Source organism: Mauremys mutica, chromosome 2 (genome assembly GCF_020497125.1).
Source record: "Mauremys mutica isolate MM-2020 ecotype Southern chromosome 2, ASM2049712v1, whole genome shotgun sequence".
Taxonomy (NCBI): Eukaryota; Metazoa; Chordata; order Testudines; family Geoemydidae; genus Mauremys; species Mauremys mutica.
In genome coordinates, this window is record NC_059073.1 from 10,853,721 (window position 1) to 10,878,614 (window position 24,894).

A 24,894-nucleotide genomic window follows, 5' to 3' on the forward strand; every position below is an offset into this window, starting at 1 on the left:
ATCTGGGGTTAGTAACTTCACATCCAACTAAACGCGGCACAAGTCACCCACAATGGATGGCTCTTGTTTTCCGGCTGGGTGCTGTGGTGAACGTGATAGAATTGGAGTCTGACATGCTTTGCAATTCCACTCACAGCTGTCTAGAACTGGGTCTGAAGGGGAAAGTAATAGGAGGTTTAAGTAACTGAAGGGTTAATGTCATTTTCATTTAAAACTTCTAATGTCTTTAAATTACACTGTAAAGAGGTGAGACAACCCCATGGGCTATGGAGAGAATTCTAGCTGTAGAATTGCAGGGCTGCCTTTTTAATTGAAAGCTGTGCATCTTGCTGTCACCTCCTCCTACTGGAAGATCTTGGGCGTGACTTCACAGCCCTATAATTGTGGTATCACATTCATTAGGACTGTCCTGGGAGACACTTACTCAGCAGAATGTTTTTATTTCAGGATCACTTGACATCTATTGTTGTTCTATGGCACACATTCCTTCATCAATTAGCTACAAAAGTACTGCAGGTTCAGGAAAGACAGGGGATTGCATGGGGCCATTAGACTGGTGTGTACAAGGGATATGTCAAAACCCCATAATAGAATCATAGAATATCAGGGTTGGAAGGACCTCAGGAGCTCATCTAGTCCAACCCCCTGCTCAAAGCAGGACCAATTCCCAACTAAATCAAATCATTATTAAATCATTATTATCTTCCATGTATATATTTAATCCTAAAAGGCAGCAATGCACCTTTACAGAAATCAGTTCATTAGCCAGCAAGAAAATGCAGCCACCTCTGTGATGGGACACATCGCCTGTTGAACAGAAAACAGAAGTGCTACATCACAGCTGGGGAGGAAAAATGAAGGCTGCTGGACCCAGCTGAAATTGCAGAAGGAATTTAAGGTAGGTGGAATGTAGAACTAGACATTGGCAAAGATATTGTGGGAAACACCTCTTGGGGCTGGTCTACAGAACAGGTGACCGCAGAGTAACCTACAGTGGTGTAGCACTATCTACATGGGACATTGGTGTGTGGCAAGCTGGTGGGCCGTAGTAACTTGCTATGTAGGCAAGCCCCTTTTCTAGCAAAGAGCAATATGGGATGTTATTATTTATTGTGTTATTACAGGAGCACCTAGAGGTTCTAAACCCACATCTCTCAATCCCAAGTCTAGTGCTGTACCCACCAGCCCCTCTTTCTGTTCTTTTTATGGGCAAACATGGTCAAGAGCTCAATTGCATGTTTCAACCGTGTTGTCAAACACCACCGGTGTGGTGCTCTGCTCTGTTCAATGCTGCGTGTGTGTGTTCCCTCTGTGTGCTGCCCCGGCTCTGCAAATCACTGCCTGAGCAGTCCCAGAGAGAACCCCCAATGACCACAGACTCCGATAAGGTACGAAGGCACCTGGCCAGGTTTATCGTCAAACGAAGCACAGTAATTGTTTCTCGCAGACACTACAGGACATACTACGAATATGTGTCCCCTGATGATGGACACAGCTCAGTCAGTGGCAGGACACTCCATTGCCCCCCTAGGCAGGACAAAGACACCGCCCCAGGGATGTATTCTTATACACAGGGACAAACAAGTTACACATCACTCCTGACGTATTGAGGTGCAACCCCTCTACGTAGCAAGGTGCCGCTTCTCACCTTGTACATGTTGGCTCGAACAAAACAACTCTATCCATCATATTTCCCTTTTGCCCCTGTCTTTAGGATGGGTCAGCTTTTTCCTTGTTATGTGTGTGGAGTGTGCAAGTATTGGAGTGTTCTGATATCTGGTGTCCAGTACCTTTTAGGTAGGTATCTTTTTGCAGCATCAGGCCTTTCCTTGTCAGCTTCTGTGAGCAGGGCGTGCCTCTGGCTCACAGCTTAACTTTGCTTTATGTTAACAAAGTCTTGACTGTTACTTTAGTTCAGGCCTTAGGCCTCATACTGGGCCCCTGATACAAAGGTTTATGTTTCAGGGCCTCATCTTACTACAAGCCAAAAGATGCTGCCCACCAGCAGCCCAGGGGCTCTTGAAATCATGTTGGGGCATTGTTTCAGTATGAAATCTAACTACTGCATTATCAACCTCTCTTAATGCACCATGTCATAAACTGAGAGACAGGGTAGTACATCTCCTTAGATACTCTAAAGAACAAGAACTAGGACCATTTGCTTGTGTTGTTTATCTCTTCAGGGTCAGGACTGTCTCATATTATGTGTTTTTACAGAATATAGAAAATCAGGGCCTAGATCTCATTTGGAGAGGGGGTGTGGAGGCATATACATAGCTCTCCAAGTTCTAAACTTTCCTTTGAAAATCTCCAGCTGTGCGGCTCCAAAGAAGTTTTGAAAAACATGACTTGTGTAACTGCTGCTGAGTTGCCTGAGTTTGCAAAGAGCCTGAAACAATAGCTCTGAGTGTGAACTACCCTGTGCTTCTCCATGGGTAGTAACTCAGATCCCAGTGATGACACGATAAATGTCAAGAGTATTTACTATTTCACTGCTCCTCAAAAAGTGTGTAAGAAAGGAGAGGATGCATCACATAATGAAGATCTACACAACCTATTCTGTTCACTCAGGGTAGGCCTTTAATAACACACAATAAGTAAAATGGGGGAATGACCAGTTTCATTTTCCTGAAGGAGGGCTCAGCTTTCAAAAGTTTGGGAACTGTTGTCTTAATCCAATAGTTGTAGGTCAAACCATTGGACTGATTTATTGTGAAATTATTTCATTCCAATCTCAACCTCTATTGTAATCTGGAAAAAAAAAAACATCAATCAGAAATGCCCTAGCTTGGCTACAATATTACAAATAGTTTGTTTTCTCCCTCTCCTGTTCGGCTGTCTGCAGATGACTAGAAAACGCCTCTTGAATTTGTTCCTGGCATTGCACGATGCATGCTGAACGGCATTTTGTTCCAATTGGCTCTGAGGAAATCTATATATTTTTAGCCTGATTGGTCAGCAAAATGGAATGCATGGAGAAACAGCACAGCATTTATATATAACCTGAGAAGAAAAAAAGGTAGAGTTCTATTTTGCATGCAACAAAGACCCAGTGAATGGAGAAAAACCTTGAAATAGAAATGACTCTGAAAGCGATCCCTTGCGGTTTGTAAGTAAGTTCGCTCACTACTTGGTGAGCCTCTGTGGCCAGCAGGGTCGGCTCCAGACCACAGCGCGCCACGCGCGCGCGTGGGGCGGCATTTTCCGGGTAGGGCGGCAGGCGGCTCCGGTGGACCTTCTGCAGTCATGCCTGCAGGAGGTCCAGCAGAGCCGTGGGACCAGCAGACCTCCCGCAGGCATGACTGCGGAGGGTTCGCTGGTCCTGCGGCTCGGGTGGACCTCCCGCAGGCATGACTGCGGATGCTCCACTGGAGCCGTGGGACCAGCGAACCCTCCGCAGCTGCAGGAGGTCCACTGGAGCCGCGGGACCACCAGACCCTCCGCAGTCATGCCAGCGGGAGTCCGCTGGTCCCGTGGCTCCGGTGCACCTCCCGCAGGCATGACTGCTTGGGGCGGCCGAATTCCTAGAGCCGCCCCTGGTGGCCAGCCATGGCCTCGCAGCTCTCTTGCCGGGCTAACACCCCACGTTTTTGTGCCTGGTGACTCAGCCCTCCAGCTGGGTCCCCGTCTTTAGTTCACTCTTTCTGAGGTCCCCATTGTCCCAGACAGAGTTCAAAAGTGTCTTAAATACAAACCAAAACCTTTCCTCCTTCGCTGGGGTGCCGCCTCAGCCAGTTTTCGGCTCAGCCTGCTGCCCCCTTACAATGGGCTCATGAGCCCCCTTCTTAGGGGGGGCAGCAGGGGCACTCACTCCCATCCTTGACTTTGGGTTCAGCCCAGGGCCCTGTACTGCACAGTTACACCAACTCCTTTATCCGTATTCCTGTTTTCCCTGGGCCACTTCCTACCTCACCTCTTTACTTCCCCTTTCGCTCTCCCAGTCTCTTCCCTGTATGAGGAGGATCTCGGCTTCCCTGCCTAGAGAGCCTTCCTTACTGACTCTCTTCCCTACAGCTTCCTTTCCTGCTCTGAGCTTTTCCCTACAGATTCAGGACCCTACCAGAGCAGTCTTACTCCCCATCTAACTTTTCCCTCCAGCTATTTCCCCAACCTGAGCTCTGTCAGCACTCAAACCAGGCTCCTTTTATACAAGAATCACCTGGTTTCTCACAGGCCAGGCTCATCCTGCAATCAGGTTTGACTTAGTCCCAGGTTCTCCAGCCCAAGGGCAAGTCACCCTGTTACACAGTTATTCAGAGAAGGACCTTCACCCACTTGGAATAAGAGAGAACATTAATAGAAACACATCTGCTTGGCTGATCGCTCTTCTGTGTCCCTCAGCTCTTGTCTTCTGCACTTCAGGCCTTGTTGACATGGGGAAGTTATACCAGTATAAACTAAAGTATGAATTTAAATGGATAGAGTTATGCCAGTATAAAGATATTGGCTTAACTAACTGGTAAACACTTTTCTGTGAAGATAAACCCTCAATCCAGCTTCTCATAGGAACGTAGGAACTGCCATACTGTGAGGGCTGACAGGAAATTTCCTATAAAAACTGTTGTTTGCAGATGCATCACAGTCATATGAGTAGGGTGACCATATTTTCCTAATGGGAAAACAGGTAATAATTGGAGATATACCAATCTCCTAGAACTGGAAGGGACCTTGAAAGGTCATCAAGTCCAGCCCCCTGCCTTCACTAGCAGGACCAATTTTTGCCCCAGATCCCTAAGTGGCCTTCTCAAGGATTAAGCTCACAACCCTGGGTTTAACAGGCCAATGCTCAAACCACTGAGCTATCCCTCCCCCTGCTGAATGGTGCCAGCCCTGGGCCCCCTGCCACCCACCCACCTGGGGCTGGCCCAGCCTGAGCTACTCTCCTGAGTCCTCCCTCCTGCACAGCTGATGACAAGAGAAAACGGGACAAATGCCCAGTTTTGCCAAAAAAAGTCGGGATGGCCGGGACAGGGCTTAAAAAAGGGACTGTCCAGGGCAAAATGGGACTTATGTGTGATGGGCTGGGTCACAGAAACCCTCTTGGGACTGTCACCTGATGTGCTGAGACTACCTCTAAGCCTGTTTTCTCTGCCAGTTTGGGACTTCAGAACACTGCCTGCTTGAGCCAGACACACTAGCCTGCTGCAAACACAGGCCCAGGTCTGAACCACATCCCACAAAAGCAGAAGACTTAACTGAAAACAGCTTAAGAAGTTCTCCTGTCTCTAGCACCCAGACACCCGGCTTCCATTGGGATCCAAACCCCAAATAAATCCATTTTACTCTGTATAAAGCTTATACCGGGTAAACTCATAAATTGTCTGCCCTCTATAACACTGATAGAGAGATATGCACAGCTGTTTGCTCCCCCAGGAATTAATTTCTTACTCTGGGTTAATTTATAACCACAAGTGATTTTATTAAATATAAAAAGTAGGATTTAAGTGGAGCCAAATAATAACAGACAGAACAAAGTAAGTTATCTCTCCTCCCAAAGTTAGTTAGGCGAAGAGAGAGCTCAGTGGTTTGAGCATTAGTTTGCTAACTCCAGGGTTGTAAGCTCAATCCTTGAAGGAGCCATTTAGTGATCCAGGGCAAAAATCTGTCAGGGATGGTACTTGGTCCTACTGTGAAGGTAGGGGGGTGGACTCAAGGTCCTTTCCAGCTCATTTTTTTTGTTAACCAAGCAAAATAAAACAAAACTCGCAAGTCTAAGCCTAATACATTAAGAAACTGATTAAAGATGTCTTGCATCCGAAGAAGTGGGTATTCACCCACGAAAGCTCATGCTGCAAAACGTCTGTTAGTCTATAAGGTGCCACAGGATTCTTTGCTGCTTCTACAGAACCAGACTAACACGGCTACCCCTCTGATACTTGATTAAAGATGAAATCTCATCCCCAGAGATGTTCCAATAAGCTTCTTTAACAGACTTAACTCCTTCCCAGTCTGGGTCCAGCAATTGCTCACATCCCCGTGGTTACTGTCCTTTATTCCAGTTTCTTTCAGGCATCTCTTTGGGGTGAAGAGGCTATCTCTTAAGTCAGCTGAAGACAAAATGGAGGGGTTTCCAGGGCCTTTTATATTCTTACTCTTGTGGACAGAAACCCCTTTGTTCTCCTGTGCAAAATCACAGCAACAAGATGGAGTTTGTAAACACCTGGGCAATTCACATCTCTTTGAATGATTCAGCTTTTTGCAGACTAACACCATTATTTACATGTTAGTTTGATCATTCCCAGGAAAGCTCAGATGTGGATTGGCATCTCCCAAAGTCCATTGTCAGTTAAGTGTTTCTTGATTGGGCACTTACTGAGAATAGTCCTTTCTCCAGAAGCTGACCAAATGCTTCACTGAGGCTACTTAGAATCAAACACATTGAGATACAAGTACATAGACAATATTCATAACTTCAAATACCAAAATGATACACACATACAGAAAGCATAATCATAACCAGCAAACTACAACCTTTCCATAGACACCCCACTTGACCTCCTCTGTACAAGACCTGATGCAATTACAGGACCCTGGTTGCAACAATGATCTATACGGTCACAGTTCGTATCAATAACGTCACAGTATGGTCACCCTACATATGACTCACATGATGCACTGTGGAGGTGCAGCAAAAGGGGAAACCATAGTGCGTCATGGGAAATATAGTCCAGTCAGGGAGCACAGCCCATAGAAGGGAGTGGGAACATAAGCACCTGAACTACAGCTCCCATGTGGTGCCACAGAAGCATTTCAGAATAGAAAATTGTAGTTTTCAACAGAAAGTTCCAGATTTTTGATTTTTTCCATGGGGGGGTGGGGATCAAATTCCAACCAGCTCTACATATCATATCAGACCAGTCCAGCATCCTGTCTCTGCATTAACCAGCACCTGCTGTTTCAGTCCCCTAATATCATGACTGCGTCATGGGTCATCTAACCTAGTGGTCAGAACAGGAGACAGGAGTCAGGCTGGGTCCAATACCAGGAAGTCAGAGTCCAAGACAGGTCAGAGGACAAACCAGGGGTCAGGAGACAGGCAGGGTCAGGTTACCAGGAGATCAGCAGCAGGCAATAGGAGCAGGTATCCAGGAGCGCCGCCAGCTTTTTTGCCGCCCTAGGCGGTGGAAGGTCCCAACCCTGAAATGGCATCCCCGACAGAGGTGGCAGAAGGTCCGGCCGCCGCGGTCGCCGCCCCCCAAATGTTAGCAGCCTAGGCGACCGCCAAGGTCGCCTAATGAATTGCGCTGGCCCTGCAGGTATCACAGGGGAAGTAGTCCAGAGAAGGGAGAACCCACTGGCATGGACAACTTTCTCTTCCTATTCTGGGTTTATATAGGAGCTGTGAACCAATCAGGATGCCCAGCATTCTGCCAATCACATTCCAGGACCGGGTCCTCTGTCAGAATTCAGCTCCTATTCTGATGATAGCTAGGGTGGCAGGTTGGAGTGTACTAATGTCAAAGCGCCCTGTGGACCAGCATTCAAGACCCGTGGTTCCTGACACCTAGAAGCTTAACATCTTATGTGTTTCATGAGATAGAAGAAAGCGATTGAGCCTTATGGGATTCTGTAGCTGTGTCTTTGAGACAGAGCTGCAACTTCCTGTCACGTCCAAGCACAGTGAAAGTCTGTTCACCCTTGTTTACATAATAACCCCCCACTAATAGTGCTGAGCAGGATGTGAATTCAGAACCACAGCACAGACCAACACAACCCGTGCTAAGTTAGTGATTCCATTGGCTGGCAGCAGTAGAAGGCTGTTATCCACTAAGTGGACTAGCTACTAGAATAGGACAATACACATTAGATCTCTGAGTTGATTCAGTTATGCCTCATTCAGTGACGAATGCCGTGGGCAGATCTCAAAAGGTGAGCATGGGTGTTTTTTTCTTTGCCATCACTTAAGTTAGAATATCCACCAACACAACCAAGCATGTCTTAGGGCTATATTCTCACCTGAGACAGTGAGGGGTCTAGACTTAGTTACTATTGGGAACAGTAGTTTGTCAAATTCTCAGGCACATTGTTCAGGAATGGTAGATTTGAGACTGAATGGTAATTGCTGTGATTGTTCCCGCTGAGTGAAGATTTTCTTGAGTACTAATGAACTGTAACACATTTCTAGAGTGGCCAATAGAAAACCCTTACACGAGCCATTCATTTTCATGATCAGAAACTATAATTTCTACCCCACTCTGTCAATATTAGAATTGAGTCAAGAGTGGATTTGTAAATTGTGAATGGCTTTTCAATTTGTTTGCATCCCCACCTCGTTTTCCTCGCTTATCTGTGAATGTTTACAGAAATGATTCTTTATTTCCATGACTATTTGAGGAATGGTTGTTCTCTATGCACATACCTATATTTACATGTCCATAAGGTTATTTACACAGAAATATTTGCACTTAAAGGGCTTTCTAACCTAGCTGGCAAAAGCATAATAAGATCCAATGGCTGAAAGTGCACATTGGACAATTCAACCTGGAAATAAGATGCACATTTTTAATAAACATGAGAATATCTTCCTAAGGGATACTATAAATTCTCCATTATTTTAAGTCTTTACAGAGGCTCCCTGACTTACATAAGCATTCTGACCAGAACGCCTTGCATAACTCGAATTTTGCGTAAGTCAGAAATGTATACCTGACAATTACGCAAACAACAACAACAACAAAACAAACGAAAAAAAACCCAACCCCTCCTATTTCTAGCTTACGGAACTTTTTCCATAAGTGCAGATTTGCTTAAGGTAGGTTTGCTTAACCCGGGGGGCATCTGTAAATCAAGATCAAATGTTTTTCTAAAGATCTGCTAGAGCCCAACCAGAAGTTCTTGAATCACTTTGTGAAATTACATAGCTGTGATTATAACAGTCCATCTCCTAGTGGCATTATGATCTATCAGGTGTTTTCCATCTCTGGATTTCTATAATAAGTGAAAATTATTACTTACCATACTTAGAATCATAGAAGATTAGGGTTGGAAGGGACCTCAGGAGATCATCTAGTCCAACCCCTTGCTCAAAGCAGGACCAATCCCCAACTAAATCATCCCAGCCAGGGCTTTGTCAAGCCTGACCTTAAAAACCTCTAAGGATGGAGATTCCACCACCTCCCTAGGTAACCCATTCCAGTGCTTCACCATTCTCCGAGTGAAAAAGTTTTTCCTAATATCCAACCTAAACCTCCCCCACTGCAACTTGAGACCATTGTTCCTTGTTCTGTCATCTGCCACCACTGAGAATAGCAGAGCTCCATCCTCTTTGGAACCCCCCTTCACATAGTTGAAGGCTGTTCTCAAATCCCCCACATTCTTCTATTCTGCAGACTAAATAAGCTCAGTTCCCTCAGCCTCTCCTCGTAAGGCATGTGCCCCAGCCCCCTAATCATTTTCATTGCCCTCCGCTGGACTCTCTCCAATTTGTTCAAATCTCTTCTGTAGTGGGGGGCCCAAAAATGGATGCAATACTCCAGATGTGGCCTCACCAGTGCCAAACAGAGGGGAATAATCACTGACTTATTGTAAGCCATATAATTTTTTCCCCTTATGCAGTGAAAAAATCAAGTCATCTTCCACCTCCAGCGCTGTCAAAAGGTGAATTAATTTAATTGTTCACATTAGTCTCTTTATTCAATGGGGAGGCAACGCTGAAGGTAGAGCACCGGAGTAAAGCAAATGTTACTAAACCCATGTTATCAGTGTGTTAAACATGTAGTGTGTTGTCTTGCTTTGCTCTGCTGTATCAACAATTTAGTCTCCCATACTTTATTCATACAAAAACTCATCTGGGTGAAGAGAATTTGACCGAGATCTAATGCAAACCAAACTGTGTCAAATAGATTTCTTGGACACTTCTGCGGATACACTGTGTGTGTGAGACCCAGCGTAGCTAGGCTATGAAGCCTAAATGTGAAGCCTGAAGCTATTTGTAAATAAATGGTTTATCTAAAAAAAAAAAGAAAGAGAGACTGCATCAAGATTTTCTGTTGAAAACGACATATGTGTGGAATGTAAACAGACGAATGTGTGGAATGTTCAACAGTGCCGATAGGCAGAGAGGCCGTGACTTACATTTATATATCACCTTTCATCCAGAAGGATCCCAAAGTGCTTTGCAAGCAAAATTATATTTAGGAACCCACTACTGAAATGGAATCGCTTCCAGGGTGGAGCATGGCATTTAGGAACACTGAACAATCTGCTAGCACAGGAAGGGAAGAAGAATTCTGTACTGCGGGGAAATTTTAGGTAGCATGGGCATTGTGGGCCTGTGATGGAGTACGTACCCCCCACAGGCCCTGAAAGGGTTAGTGTGGGCCTGAGGGGCCAGTTAGGGTACTTGGCTGCACCTGGAGGGAAAGCCAGGATTAAATGAACAAAATGCTCAGCTGGGCCAGAGTAGGTTGGATTATAAAGACAGGAAGCTGCAGGGAGAGAGTCTGCAGCCACTGTCTGGGAGCAAAGAGAAGGGGAGGGGAAAACCAAAGAGGGAGAATAAATCCTGGGGTTCTAGCCCAGGAAAAAGGGTCAGCCCCAGAGGAGCTGTGGGGAAAGGAAGCCTGAGAGAGCTGGATCGGAAGGAGCCCAGGGAAACAGCAGCAAGGGGTGGAACTGTGCAGATCGTGGCTGCTTGTTATAGGGTCCCTGGGCTGGAACCTAGTGTAGAGGGTGGGGCTGGGGCTGGGTTCCCCCCACTAGTGTCACAGGAGCGTTGGGGACACCAACCGGACAGCTGGTCCAGAGACTCTGTTACCCGAGAAGGGGAGGAGTATAATGACCTGGCCAGAGGGCTAAGTCATGAAGAGGGAAGCCCCTGAGTCTTGGGGAGAGAGAGAGGGGCCACTGTGCGAGGAAGGGGGCGTCAGACCTGAGTGGAGCTAATTCCCAGATGTAACTACAAGGAGGCGCCCCTAGTGGTGAGTGAACCCCATGACAGGGCCACATTCCCATGGGATGTATATTAGCATAGATCCACTGAAGTCAATGGAGCAATGTTGATTTACACTAGCCGAGGATTTAGACCATCATTTCTTTTTTATCTTTATGTTATTTAAAAACAAAATACAAATAAAATGTCATGAAGGTGATTTTTTTTCTCTCTAAATCTTTCCAGTTTTAAGGTATTGCAGCTTTTTCTACCAGTTGGTAAAAACGATCCAGTATGTTGGCAGAGGATAGCGCTACATTCCTCTCCTATTGACTGTTTAAAAATAGTTCTTCTTTTCTTTATCCTGGGGGCAAAACAATCATTTAGATAATTGAGGATATAAAAGTGATTTTCTCTGAAATAACTACAGTTTAAACCACTTCCAGATAAGAGTGAGGTCACAGAGAGCATCTGGTAAAAGGCTCCCACAAAAGCTTGCAGGGGGAAGCTGAGCAGCTCAGAGACTTTCTGACCTGGTTAAAACACTCTCTGAAACTAGGTTCTTTTGTGTTTCCCAAGCTTAGGAATGAGCATTATTTTCATAGAATATCAGGGATCAAAGGGACCTCAGAAAGTCATCTAATCCAACCCCTTATTCAAGGGAGAACCAATCCCCAACTAGACCCCCTAAAGAATTGAACTCACAACCCTGGGTTTAGCAGGCCAATGCTCAAACCACTGAGCTATCCCTCCTTATGGAGAAAGAAAGGAGTGGTCTTCCTTGAAGCTGATGGAGTTTTGCTATTGACTTCCATGGGGCCAGGGTTTAATCTGTTTGAACTTCAAAGTGCTGGTGAAAGGTATTAGTTCAACAACCCTGTGGCTCATATTGCCCAGTCCTAGAATCATAGAAGATCAGGAGGTCCATCTAGCAAGTTTGCAGATGACACTAAACTGGGAGGAGTGGTAGATACGCTGGAGGGTAGGGATAGGATACAGAGGGACCTAGACAAATTAGAGGATTGGGCAAAAAGAAACTTGATGAGGTTCAACAAGGAGAAATGCAGAGTCCTGCACATAGGACAGAAGAATCCCATGCACTGCTACAGACAAGGGACCGAGTGGCTAGGCAGCAGTTCTGCAGAAAAGGACCTAGGGGTTACAGTGGATGAGAAGCTGGATATGAGTCGACAGAGTGCCCTTGTTGCCAAGAAGGCTAACGGCATTTTGTGCTGTATAAGTAGGGGCATTGCCAGCAGATCAAGGGACGTGATCATTCCCCTCTATCTGGCATTGGTGAGGTCTCATCTGGAGTACTGTGTCCAGTTTTGGGCCCCGCACTACAAGAAGGATGTGGAAAAATTGGAAAGAGTCCAGTGGAGGGCAACAAAAATGATTAGGGGGCTGGAGCACATGACTTATGAGGCGAGGCTGAGGGAACTGGGATTGTTTAGTCTGCAGAAGAGAAGAATGAGGGGGGATTTGATAGCTGCTTTCAACTACCTGAAAGGGGGTTCCAAAGAGGATGGATCTAGACTGTTCTCAGTGGTACCTGATGACAGAACAAGGAGTAATGGTCTCAAGTTGCAGTGGGGGAGGTTTAGGTTGGATATTAGGAAAAACTTTTTCACTAGGAGGGTGGTGAAGCACTAGAATGGGTTACCTAGGGAGGTGGTTGAATCTCCTTAATTAGAGGTTTTTAAGGTCAGGCTTGACAAAGCCCTGGCTGGGATGATTTAGTTGGGGATTGGTCCTGTTTTGAGCAGGGGGTTGGACTAGATGACCTTCTGAGGTCCCTTCCAACCCTGATATTCTATGAAAATAATGCAAAATGCTCATTCCTAAGCTTGAGAAACACAAAAGAACCCAATTCAGAGAGTGTTTTAATCAGGTCAGAAAGACCCCAAACAACAATTCAAAGTTGAATTCTTTAACCGGGTGCTAGATTGTGCGATAGAGTCAGTTGAAGAATGTTTCATGCAGCTCAAGAAACACAGCAGTATATTTGGGATGTTGTACGATATTCCAAAAGTCCTCACTATACCTGAAGAAGACCTAAACCAGCAATGCAGGGCACTAGAGACAGTGTTGACACATGATGACATGCGCGATATTAATGCGAGTGATTTAGATGATGAACTGAAAGCCCTTTTAAGATACATTTCAGCAGGATCAACTCCAAAGGCTGTTCTGGAATATATGTGCACAAATAAGATGATCACCCTCTTTCCAAATGCTTTTGTTGTTCCATGCATACTTCTAACATTTCCTGTAACAGTTGCCAGTGGAGAACACAGCTTCTCCAAGCTGAAGTTAATAAAAACACATCTACGCTCCGCAATGACACAGGAGAGGCTGGTCGGCCTTGCAACCATCTCAACAGAGCATGAGCTGGCCCAGATTGTGGACCTTCAGCAGGAAGCAGTTCAAACCTTTGCAACCAAGAAGGCACGGAAAGCACCACTTTGATTATTCAAACAGATAAAAATGCCAGTGTTTACTACGCAGACAAGAAAAGTTACATTTACTGTTCAGGCGTTTGAAAGTTAAGTGTTACTTAAAATTTTAAATAGCTAAAAGTAGCCACTTTGACCAATTTCTCAACACAAGGAGGCAAAAAATAAAATGATGGTTATTTATCACACAGCTGTCATGGAACATATAAGACATAGCCCCTGCCTGGAGCATCTTCTGGTCTGAAATGTTGTGGGTATCTTCAGGTGCCAAAATGTTGTGGGCTGACCCTGCATGAGGCAGGCATTATTATTAATTATTGTTATTATTATTCAAATTTTACAGATTTGGAAAACTGAGCCATGCAAAGCTAAGTGACATGCCAAGTCACACATGAAGTTTGGGGGTAAAGCTGGGATTAGATCACAGAATTAGCCCTCCATTTCTGTTAAGTACAAGTATGTGTACACTTTGTCTTGAATGACCCTAGTAGTAATACTAATTACAGTACTGCTCAGTGCAGGAAGTTGCCTCTTGGATTACACTACACAGAATCTTCAAGAGGAAGATGAGTGTATACGTATTTATACAGGAAAAAAATACAGTATGCTGCATTATTAGCAATAAACCTCATGGTTCTGTGGAATTCCTTAGAGGAACAAAATTCTAAGCCTACAACATAAACCACGGCCTTCATTAAAGATTCATATAGCTCCGAAGGACAAGAAAAGAAATCAAAAGGGATAATAATAGTTAATTAATCTTTCTGAGAACATGTAGAGATCTTTTAATTATCAGGATGCAGCAAACTATGTCCATTGTGAAAATCCCCTGGCTTTTAAAGCAGTCGATTCGGAGCCTGCAGCTTTTACAGCAACGCCTCGCCAGAGAGATTAAATGTTTAGTGCCAACAATGTATTATTGATGCTCTTTTGACAGCACTTCATGCCTCATTTGCTACCAAAGTTATCAGATTTTAGTCAGTGGCCAAAGACTAAATTGACTCTAAAAGGGCTGCTTTAAGGTGTTGATACATGAGATTAGAACAATTCAGAAATAATCGTGAGCTTTTCTTCACCCAGTGCTTAAAGTAGTGGTTCCCAACCTTCTCTAGTGAACTCACTGCTCATTTAAAAAGAAACACTTGAAGTAACTATACCCTTGAAACTATTTCCATTTGCGTCTGGCTCATAGCAGGTAAATCATCTTAAAAGGTGCCATCAAGTGGTTGCAGGACTGCATTTAAATTGGATGTAACTATATAAATAAATGAACATGAATTAAATGGAGGAATGGGGAGATTATGGAATCTGATATTAACAGACACATTTTCCTGATTTATTTTAATTATAATGAAAACTCTCTTTAAAGTGTATTGAAACACACCAGCCTTGTGCTTCTGCCTGGGAACCAGAAAGTGAAGCTGAGTAACTTCTGTATAAAGTCTATCCCAAAGTCACCAGCATTGTGATAGGTACCATGTTAAAAGACTGTCCCTACCCCAAGGAGTTTACAAAGTGAGCAGAAAAGACAGTGGGGAAAAAAGGGAAATATGATCAGCCCCATTTTTAAATGATTGACAAAGTGGGTCACAAAGAAACTGAATGACATCCTGAAGATCAGTGAGAGACCTGGGTATTGAATCTAGGATGTTGAGGGTCACAGATACTAGAATAGGTCACCTGAATCCCAGTCTTGTTCCTTAACTCCCAGATCATCTGTCCTCTCCACTGTAAGCCACTTCAGTAGGACATGCACTGCATAATGCAGGACATTCCATCTAAAATGGTGGATTGCCACATCAAGCAGTCGCAGCTTCAGTTCCTTCAGGTCCCGACAGTGGGAGAATCCTCCGTGTCGGTATATTTTCAGTAGAACTGGTGTATACACTCAAACCCACTAACCCTTTGGTCCAGAGTTTCCCCCTGCAGATGACAAGCTGGGTTGTCCACTCACACATACTAGGAGTGAGGCTCAGGCTGTCACATTTCCCCGTCCCCTGTTCCCCCTCTGAAAGAGGCTCAGTCATTACCTATGTTTGGAAGGGTTACAGAAGCTGCATGCTGGCTCCCAACAAACAAGGGAGAATCACTGGTGTAAAAATGCATAAACAAGAGTAGAGTTTGGTCACCGTCTCCTCTCTAAATCCCCAAAATACATTCTATTTCACAGAAGAATTCCTGTATCCCAGGGCATTTTAAGCTGTGTCAGCAGCAAAAGACTCTCAACTCCAATGCCTAAGATCATGGGAAGCTGGACGTGCAAGGCTAGGTTACCTTAAAATATTGGGATGCCTAACTTCAGCCTGAGCCATGGATTTTTCTTTTATCTCACCATACTGGACTGGTGACAGAGGACATCATAACAGGCCAACCCATAACAGAGTGGTTTGCCTACTAAACAGACTTTCATGGCTAGTACAGTGCATACCTTATGGTTTATTGATGGCAACATTTCCTTTGATATAGTCCTTAAAAGGCCCCCTGTTGACCTGCTAATTTTGTATCTTGGCATTTGGAAACCCTTGTTATTAAATAAAAAGCCCCACCCCCCCTTTCCTCTTTGCATCTGAGTTTCAGGAAGCTAAATCAATTGCCAGTAATTAGAGTGCTATTTCTAACTGTGCCTAAATCATATTTGATTGGGGCTATTGTGTTAGCTCTTACCATGGACTATATTTCACTGCATCTGAATTATTCCAAGTGTTCCTCTCATCCTCTCACTTTCCTTGAATTCAAAGATGAATGTCTTGGTTTTACACAACGGTATTATGAAAACCTCCATCTCAAGACTAATATGTCTGCAAGAATCATTTTTCATGTAATGTGTGGCCTGATGAAGAATTATTATAATGTTTTAGGGAGATTAGTTCATTTTCACTCAATTTCTGCATTCCCATTCATCACTCCAACACTGCCAGGACTTCCAAAATAGTCTATGGGGGGCAGAAAACTTGGGCATGATATTTTCTGTCTTGTTATCTATCCCTTTCCTAATGGGTTCCTAACATTCTGTTAGCTTTTTTGACTGCCGCTGAACATTGAGTGGATGTTTTCAGAGATGTTTTCCACCAAAAGCAGTAGGTCCTGAGAGGTAGGTGGTCTAGTGAGTACCCATGTATGTGTGCTGGCATTTGTTGTGCATTCAGTGCTATTTCATTGTCACTTTAGAGACAACCACTGAGGTAGCACATCCTCCTTTTTCACCACTCTCAGTACCTGTGTATAGTTATTGAGCATGTTGTCAATTCTCAGCCATTTTTGAGTCTTCATTCATTTTAATTCTCTCCTTGTGCATTAATTTATATCTCAGAAAAAGCTGAATGGAATGTAATGGAACAAAGAAAAGGCACTTCTTTAGCCTGAGGGCTATTCCCTGCTGACTAGCACAAGCCTGCTGCAAATGCCCTTCTGGCATTAAAATCTATGAAAAATGAAGCTTTCTCTGAGGCAACACCTACACTTCAAACCGTTGTGTGTAGGGTACATGTAGCTACACACCACAGTGAAAAGCAAGCAGCATCCGTGCTGTGGTGTGTAGCTAAACGTGCCAGTGAAAGGCTCTGGCAGAGGAAGGGAGCAGGGAAAGGCTCCAGCAATAGGTAGCTGGCAGAGCCTTTCCCCGCTGCCTCTCCTCTGCCAGAGCCTTTCTCCACTCCCAGTCTTTTCCTGTGGTAACAAAAAGGCAGCAGACCTGCTAAAACTAGCAGTTCAGACCTGGAGGCACAGCTTGTGTGGGTGGAGAGTTGTGTCAGGTATATACTAAGGTACACACCCTTCTTCTTTACTCACCTACATTTTGCCTTACCATCAACACTGCTATTTATACCTGTGCTCGGGGGGCAACCCATCCTTGTACTCTACACACCTAAGTAAACATTTCCAAGAATACTTTGTAACAGACCGTGTCAGACAACCGCAATGCTGGGGCTGCTGCCAGCTCTCATCTAGGCTGTTTCTGATTTCTTACATTCTGCCTTTTTTATAAGAACCATGCCTCCATCTCTCCTAATGGTTTAGCAGCCTTTTCCGGTACTAAAGTCTCCCAGATTCTGAGAATTACCAGTCAGTACAGGCACCTGAGTGCTGCTCATTTCCCTCAGTCTGCTTCCAAACTTGCCACCTGTCGTACTACTTGCTCCAGTGGTTTGGACACGATATTGTCATCTTTGATTAAGGTGTTTCATGTCTCTGAGGACAAGCTATTTATAAGCTGGCCGAGAAGAATGGAATCTTTTATAACAGTGCACTGTTCATATTTCCCAACTTGCTGTTAACCCTACCGATCTCATCACCACAATATCCTGGTCTTTTTCTCTTTGGTGGAGCTAAGAAAGCCCTGCCAAAGTTAACCTACTGCAATGATGCTGATGCATGCACAGACTTCTTTTGGAGCTAGATATGGGCTCGCCCTTCAATTCTGCTGTGCAAAATAGCCCGGCCTTCCTCATGACTTTGCCAAAGTTTTTCATTTAAGAACTCTGTCGGAATTCTTCACTGATGGATCTTCACTGGCAGCTTGCTGAAAGAACACTTTTGTATCAGCATCTAGGAAGCATCCAGAATCTTGCTACTTTTTCATCAGTCCATTCACTTACCTTTACATTAGCTGATGTTTTCTCATAACATCTTCAAACTTGCAATCTGGAAGGGTATCCACAGATGTTATTGCCACCAGCTGTAATCAGAGGCCAGGAGAACACTTAACAATCCAACTTAAATAGCAGGGAGGGAGACTTCTACTACAAGTTTCAGTGCTCAAGGTGAGTGGTCTCACAAATTATCCCTTCCAGCCATGCTACAGACCTATACATAGTACAGAGAAAGCCCTGATGGGTGATCTCTTTATGTCACTGGACAGGGGCCAGATGACCATATCTATCCTTCAGTGGCATTTAATGCGGTGACTCGTGAGGTACTGTTCACCTGCCTACATGGGTTGGTGGATGAACATGGAGTCACTAGAGGCTGAGTCTGCTCATTCCTGTTAGATGGATCCCAGACAATACAGAGAGATGTCCAAATGGCCCTTACATGCAGAGACCCACAGAGATCCACTTTTAAGGAAGGCCACCATGAAACACCATGACATCCGGCTTTATAGCACCTTATCCCATGCAAGCTCTGTGGTCCTTCAGCGATGCAGTGAAATGCCTGGATACACAAGCAGACAGACTGGCCTGGGTAAAGAGCTCCTATCTAATGTTTAACCCAGGCAAGACAGTGGTGGGCAGAATTTTAAGAAATTGCTGAAAGGGCAACATCACTCATTAAAGATATCCGCTCTCCCTGCTGGTCCAGCTGGTGTGCAAACTCAAGGGTCCTACTCGCTGCTCCGACATACCCAGGAGCAACTGTGGCTAGAAATATGTTCTTTCACTTAGGGCTGGCCATCACCTAGGGCTGGCCAAGCAGTTATCTCTGTTCCTTTCTGACAAGCAGCTCACCAGGCATCCGCTGTAAAGGTCTGGTTCCAGGCAGTCAGGCCTGGTGGTTGGAGCAATTGTTGAAGCTGGATGTAGGGTTGGGATTGGGCCGGGGTCTGCACTGAAACCGGGGCCCAGGGACAGCCATGGGTCAAAACTAAGGTCAGAGTCCATAGGCAAGCCAATCAGTGTCGGAGTCAGAGTCCAGATTCAGGCCAAGGCTGAAGCTGGGTTGGAGTCAGTCCGAGAGCCTGAGGGTCAGGAGGTGGATGGGAGGCTGGTGTGGGTCAGTAACAGGGCTGGAGCAAGGTCAGAGTTGGGCACGGACGAGGCTGGAACAGGCGGGAACAAGGATTGGGCAAGGCCAGGGCAGGAACAGGAGCCAATCAACAGCAGGCTGGAAGCCTGGGGAGTCTGTTACACTGCAAGATAGCAGGAGGGGTCCTGGCTCGGGAGAAGGGTCCATGAAATATCTGTGCCTGAGAGTCATCCGACACCAGCCCTGCCTATGGACAGGCTGCTGCAGCATGTCTGAGGGCTGGGTCACTGCAGGCTGTGCTGGAGGGGTGAGTAATGGCAGCTGAGTGAGCAGCCCTGGTCTGGCTGTGGGTTTGCTTCACATCCGCTACTTCCTTCCTGGGCTACTGCGGCTCCCTGGAGCTTGGGCTGAACCGAGGCGAGGCAGGCCATTCGTCCGGTTTTAAGTGGGATAGTCTTGGTTTTGTGCGGTTTGACCCCGATATAAAACCAGACATAGGTTACACAGAGGACGCCATTTTGAAGAGTTTGCCATCCTGCCCCCACCAGCATGACCTCACACACGCAGTGTGTAAGATTGCAAGACGGTGCCACACGGAAGCCGCCATTTTGAAGGACGAGGTCATGCCAGCAGGGGCAGAGTGGCACACTCTTCAAAATGGTGCCTCTGTGAAGCGTGACCTTGGAGATACGATGTGTGCACGATCAACCAGCTGGGGTGAGGTCAAACAGGCAGAGGTGGGGTCTCGCGGGCAAGGGTGGACCCACTCCGTTTTCAGAAGCACTGGAACGTCTGGTATTCTGGGATGCATCAGTGGCTTCCTTAGCCAAAGAACCTAATGCAGCAGGCCGAAGCCCACCTTCTAAGCCAAGCAAACCAATGTGAACAAACTATGCCAGTGCTCCACACTCTGCTTTGGCACCAACTAGATTCACGTCCATTTCAAGGTCCTTGACCTCCTCTCTAAACTCCGAAAGGTCGAGGGCCAAGTTATCTCTCGGACTGCCATCCTCCTTGCAATTTACAACAACTAGAGCTAGGGGTTTCTCACAGAAGAGCCTGCTTGCACAATCGATCTGGCTCAGCCTGAATCTCACTAACTTGGAAAATACTGAAAGATGCATCCTGTTTGAATGAGATTTCCCCCAAACAATTGTGTTGTAGGACCTCCAAACAACCATCAGACCGCTATCACTGCAAGAAACTATCTTAAAGATTTGGGGAGGAAAAGTTCTACCTTCTAGATAAAAGTTACATATCTGGCATCCCAGTGAGAGCTCTGATACTGTAGTAATTAGTGCTAGAAAAATACCCATAAATAACTAAGTCTCAGCTCTGTAGATAAGCTGTGATAACAGCAACAGGTAGTGAAACTCTTACCTTGTCCACTCTGGTCAGAACGGTCCAGACTCATTTATCACAATAGTCACAAGTCTCAAAGTAAAATGAAAAGTCACTTTTCATTGTACAAGCAGGGAGACATGCACCATTAGACAAACAGGAAGAGTCAAGAGTGGAAAGTACCCTGGAATTTTAAAATGCTGTTTGTTGTAATAAATGTAAGGTGTTATATTATCCAAGGTTATTTTATCCCAGGTATTAAATATATGAGTCTTAATCTTAGTGTTATTATTTGTATTACCACAGGGGACTTAGTCGTGGACTAGCACCCTATTGCGCTAGGGGCTGTACTAAAACAGAAGAAGAAGAGGGCCCACGCACCAAAGAGTTTACAATCTAAGAGTAAGATAAGCCACAACAGGTGGCTACAGACAAACCGCCAGCGGAGGACAAGGAAACAATGAGACAGTACTGGTCAGCATGACAGGCTGTGGTCTCAGCACACCACCAGCCTAACGGTTGTTAAGTTTTTTGTAAGCATTGTGGAATATGAGAGTGTTCCTGTAATTTGGGACTATGAGAATCATCTGTGTGTCATGTAATATTTAATATCTATTAATATGACAGTAGCCCAGAGGCCCATTCTGCTAGCCAGTGTACATACACATAGAGACAACGGGTGCCCCAAAGAGTTCACTGTCTAAAGAGACAAGACAGATAAAGGGTGGCAGAAAGGAGGCGTTACTATCCCAATTTACAGATGGGACCTGAGGCACCAGAAGGGTAAATGACTTGCCCAAGGTCTGTGACAGACCCAGGAACTACATCCAGATTTTGTTGAGTCGTAATCCAGTGCCTGAACCACAAGATTGTTCTTACTGTCTGTAGAAAAGAATGCAGGCTCTAGCCACTACTTCCCGGGATCGGAAAGGAAGTGATGTCATAGTCAGTGCTTGGGCGAAGGAGTGAGCAGACGAATGAGGCCGTCTCTCCTGTTAAGAACCTCATGAGGTTGAATACCATATCTTCTGCTGGTTTACCCTGAAGCTGCGTCCCTTGTTTCCACTAAGCATATAAGGCTAAGATTTTGTCATGGATATTTTTAGTAAAAGTCACGGACAGATCACAGGCAAAAAAGAAAAATTCACAGGAAGCCATGACCTGTCCGTGACTTTTACTAAAAATATACTTGACAAAATGGGGATCTGCGGATCCCGACACTGCCTGAAGCAGGACAGCTGCATAGGGGCTAGGAGCTGCCTGCAGCAGCTGGGGGCTGCAGGGTACCCCTGCCGCCTGCAACTCCAGTGGTCCTCAACTGCCCATGCAGGCTGGGAGCTGTGGGGTGTCCCTGCCTCCCATGTCAGCCGGGAGCTGCGGGGCTGTGGGGTTCCCCCACGGCAGGGAGCTGCAGGGATCCTGCTACCCCGCAGCTCCCTGCCTGCTTTGGCGGAGGGGGAGCCTGCTGCTCCTGACCACTGCAGGCTGAAGTCACAGAGGTTGCTGGAAGTCATGGATTCCGTTTCTTCCACGACCTCCGTGACTAAATCTTAGCCTTAAGCATAACCTAATGAGATAGAAACCCAGCTCAGAGTTCACTGTGGTCTGACAGTCAAAGTATCCAGGTCAAATTATGCTGGGCTAAAACAACAATCAAGGAAGATTTATTAAATCTGCATCAGGCCATGGAGCCAAAAGCTTTAATGGAGATGAGCCTCTGAAATAAGCTAATCTGGGGCACGTCTAATGTCCAGACCCAAGGCCCAGCAGAGCTCCCAGCTGTAAAATACAGACAGGCTCTGCTTTGCACCATCGTGAACAGAAGCCAGGAACTCTCCTGTCCCTGGGACAGTACAGTTGTAAGTAAGGTTTCGGAGGCTCGTAACTGATTGCTCTCCACCCTGCTGCTTCCCCCACACGGGGCTGTGCCACACGAAGCACAGAAATGATGCCATGCAGCCTGGCAGCTGGAAACGGCCCTATCGGTTCAGATCGCAGTCTCTGCCTGCTGATAGAGAGCGGCAGAGTTTACAGATGGAACGTTTGTGGCAGCGATGCTTTCCTTCTCCCCAGCTAATGGTGGCTGATCAGATGAGAACACAAACAGAAGAGAGGCAGCACGTCTCGTTCGACCTTGTCATTCTAAATGGCTGTGGCATTGCCAAGAACACTTGCCATCCTCTGTCTCTTTCTTTCTAGCCTCTTTCTGTTTCCCGGGTACAAAGTTCCACCCGCAATAAACAAGGGGGAAAACTACAGGAGGATGGGGGGAAAAATGTCAGGATTAGCCCTATTGACTCTGCCCTGATGCATCTTCACTGCTAACTTCTCCCTGCGATGTAGGAACACACTTCACTGCCTGCTGTTAATTAGAGTTCTTTGGAGCTAGGAGGAAGGAGGTTAGTAGGTAAGGAAAGGACTAGGAATGACAACTGGGTGCTCTTCTCAGTTCTGTATCAGGAGGTAGCCGTGTTAGGCTGTATCCACAAAAACAACAAGGAGTCTGGTGGCACCTTAAAGACTTTTTCACTCCATGCATCTGAAGAAGTGAGGTTTTTTTACCCATGAAAGCTTATGCCCAAATAAATCTGTTAGTCTTTAAGGTGCCACCAGACTCCTTGCTGTGATTCTCAGCTCTGCTTCTCAATGCACTGGGTGACTTGGACAAGTCACTGCTCAGTGTCTCACTTTAACCACCTGTAAAATGGGTATAATGCCTAGCTATATGGAGGAGGGGTGAGGATTTATTAATTGACTAGTACTTTCTTTGTAGGCCTTACATATCAGGCAGTGCAATGTACTGTCTTGGGAACACTTTCATATAAAGGTAATAATTTTAGGGTTAATTTCCTTTTTGTTTGGAGAGACGAAATTGATAGGAAGAATTCTACTTTCCATGGCATAGGAAAGGGTTGCAGTGAGGAGTCCTCATCCTGTCTGATGTACCCTAGCCAGGACACGAAGGGACCGAGCTGGATAGATTAGGGCTTCTGAGGGGCAGCACCCTTGCAGCCGCTTGAATGGTGTGGGGTTGAATTCATGGGGGATGTTAGAAGAGTGGCATGTGTGCTGTGACCAAACAGAAAAGGTGTCTTCACAGCTGAAGCTCCCAGCATTGATGCTGTTAAATGAAGACACTTGGCTCCATTTTGTCTTTGCTAAACTGCATTTTTAATTTATTTTAACCCTTGCACTGCTGTTTCCCACTGCATCCTCTGTGGGAGAACAGAAGCCAGCGTAATCCTCATTGCAGGGTTGTGAATCCCTTTTCTACCCATTTCTGAGTCTTCCTTTTCAAGGTTTTCCCACTGTTTACCTTGAACACTAGCTAGAGAGAGCTGCATGGCTCTGCCCATAAGGGGGGCCTATGACCCCTGCTGGCATAGTGAACTCTACTACCTAGGGGTGTGATAATTTTTACTAATGCTGGGGTCTGGCATGAAACAAGGTGCTTGAACAATAGGAAGCCTGCAGCAGAAAGCCATTTGCTTTGGCCAGAGGTTTCACACTCTTTCCCTCTCTTCCTAAATGATCCAGTCACCTTTAAAAAACAACTAGAATAATCCACAGAGCCCTATCCTGCTATTATTATAACCTTGAAAATCACTAAGGCACTGGGGTGTATAGCCGTTAACAACTATTACTCCAGACACCTTTGACAGCAGTGAAAGTGCGGGCACCAGCATTCCAGTCATTGCAGACTCCTTTGCAAGGCTGACCTTTGAGCTTTCACCAGCTGGTGCTGGAAATAAACAAGTTTTTGTGTTATTTATATGATTATTCCTTGACCTCTGAAGGTGTCTCTGCCTTTTCTGCTAGCCTGGTTATTAAAATAAAAATATGGTAGGTAACTGGCCTGATCCCTTCCCCCTCCCCTTGTCATTCTGGCAGCTGTCCTCAGGGAAAGCACTGTTTCCTGGAGACACCCCTCCGTAGGCAGCAAGATCCCGCTGGGCTAGATCAGAGCAAGTGTAACTTGGCACCGTTTCATTGACTTCATTGGTGCTATCCCCATTTACACCCGTTGATGATCTGGCCCTCCAGAGCGAATGGCACTGAAGTCATTCCTGGCACTGAAGACAATGGTGCTGTCCCCATGGACACCAGCTGACCCGTGTCCTAGAGGAGTAGGTTTATTTCAACCACATTTATTGCCCAAAGCAGAAAATGTAGGGAAGGGAGAAGTGGGGAGAAAAGTGGGACAGATTCCAGCCTCAAAAGAAGAAAAGGAAAGTTATCTGTAGATAATACATAGAACCCAAGCCTTTCTGATTTCCCAGTGAAACATTAAAATAATTAAGGTTGATGAGCAGGGTAAATTTCCCAAGAGTAATGCCTATTAGAAAATGAAACTGTCTCTCCATGGAGGTGATTTTAATCTTGTTCCTTGAACCATTTGAAATGAGATAGAACAAAGCTCCAGAGACCACCTTGTAGGGAATGATCTATATTGGCATCATGGATGGCCTAGCGGTAATCCAGTTCCAATTTCTCTGCTTCTACTCAATATAATGTTTGAATTAAAAAAAAAAAAAGTTGGTTCTA

The 24,894-nt window shown here is 45.5% G+C and overlaps 1 long non-coding RNA gene across 1 annotated transcript in view; it reads left to right on the top strand.

Annotated features, from left to right (window-relative positions):
- LOC123362888 overlaps positions 1-20,852 on the top strand; it is a 45,453-nt gene extending 24,601 nt beyond the window's left edge. The window contains exons 2-3 of the long non-coding RNA XR_006576624.1: positions 751-898; positions 20,656-20,852. This is a non-coding gene — a long non-coding RNA (uncharacterized LOC123362888). The remainder of the gene's footprint in view (positions 1-750; positions 899-20,655) is intronic.
- Positions 20,853-24,894: the final 4,042 nt, after the last annotated feature.